Source organism: Bison bison, unplaced genomic scaffold, assembly GCF_000754665.1.
Source record: "Bison bison bison isolate TAMUID 2011002044 unplaced genomic scaffold, Bison_UMD1.0 scf7180017864037, whole genome shotgun sequence".
Lineage (NCBI taxonomy): Eukaryota > Metazoa > Chordata > Mammalia > Artiodactyla > Bovidae > Bison > Bison bison.
Genome location: NW_011494609.1, coordinates 5,533,613 through 5,535,226, shown reverse-complemented (window position 1 = coordinate 5,535,226; position 1,614 = coordinate 5,533,613).

The following is a 1,614-nucleotide window of genomic DNA, read 5'->3' as shown; positions in this document are numbered from 1 at the left end:
CATCTAGTCAAAGCTACGGTTTTTCCAGCAGTCATGTATAGATGTGAGAGTTGGACTATAAAGAAAGCTGAGCACTGAAGAATTGATGCTTTTGAAGTGTGGTGTTGGAGAAGACTCTTGAGAGTCCCTTGGACCGCAAGGAGATCCAACTAGTCCATCCTAAAGGAGATCAGTCCTGGGTGTTCATTGGAAGGACTGATGTTGAAGCTGAAATGCAAATACTTTGGCCACCTGATGTAAAGAGCTGACTCATTTGAAAAGACCCTGATGCTGGGAAAGATTGAGGGCAGGAGGAGAAACGGATGACAGAGGATGAGATGGTTGGATGGCATCACTGACTCAATGGACATGGGTTTGGGTAGACTCCGGGAGTTGGTGATGGACAGGGAGGCCTGGTGTGCTGTGGTTCATGGGGTCGCAAAGAGTTGGACACGACAGAGCAACTGAACTGAATTGAACTGACGCCCTCAAAGCTGCCCTCCGTCTGAGTTACCCAACACATGGGGTCGAGTGATATGCCTAAGAGTGGAAGATGCTGCCTCCAGAACCCAAGTGGCCTGCCAGGCCCGTGCTTCTGCCTTGGAAGGGGACACAAGGCACAGCAACTTGTCCTTCACTTTGGGGACATCTGGGCATGCCCTGGCAACCAGCCCCTACAAGTGGCATGAAGGGAAGCTCCCTGTATTTCACAGGGCTCCTCTCCCACCTCCAGGACACACATGTCTTAAGGCCCCCTGCCCACTAGCCTCCTGGCCCATCCTGACCAGTGTGAGATGACCTCAGTGTGAGGGGCCTGTCCTGTCCTGGGGGGATGTCCAACATCAGGACAGAGGGGAGAGTTGGCACCGCCCTGAGGCCAAACCGTAAATGAGCACTGTTGTGCCCCCACATGACTGCAAACTGTTTCTGAGCCTCTTTTGGTAATTGGGATGGAAAAGCACGTGATCACTGACCAACGGCCTCACTAACCCATGACAAGGGTGTTGCACCTGGCACAGCCTGGGGCCTGTCTGTTCCTCCCTCCGCCTTCTACCAGGGAGGCTTCAGCACTTCCTTCCTGCTAACCATGGGCCAGCATTTTCTCCAGGCCTCTGTGAGTCATCCCAGAATTGAGTCTGTCCTGTGACCTGAAGACTGCTGGGAGATTAAATCCTGCGTTCCAAGACGGTACCTCGGAGTCCAGCTTTCCTGCTTCTCTAATCTTCTGTCCTGGCTTCTGGGTAGTATACGCGTGCGAAGTTGCTTCAGTCGTGTCCAACTCTTTGCGACTCTATGGACTATGGCCCACCAGGCTCCACTGTCTAAGGAATTCTCCAGGCAAGAATACTGGAATGGGTTGCCATCTCCTTCTCCCGCCCAGGGATCGACCTGTGTCTCTTGCATCTCCCGCATTAGCAGGCGAGTTCTTTCACCCCTAGCGTCACCTGGGAAGCCCTTCTGGGTCAAGGACCCACAAATCCAGCCCAGGACTACAGTCAGCACCTGTGGGCTCCCTCGCCACTCCTGACACTTGGCCTCTTTCCTTCTGACCAGGCCTGCATGTCCCCATTCAGGTTCAGTGTCTCAGCGTCACTCCGCCTGGGCCTGACAGTCACAGACCAGCAATGGCCAAGC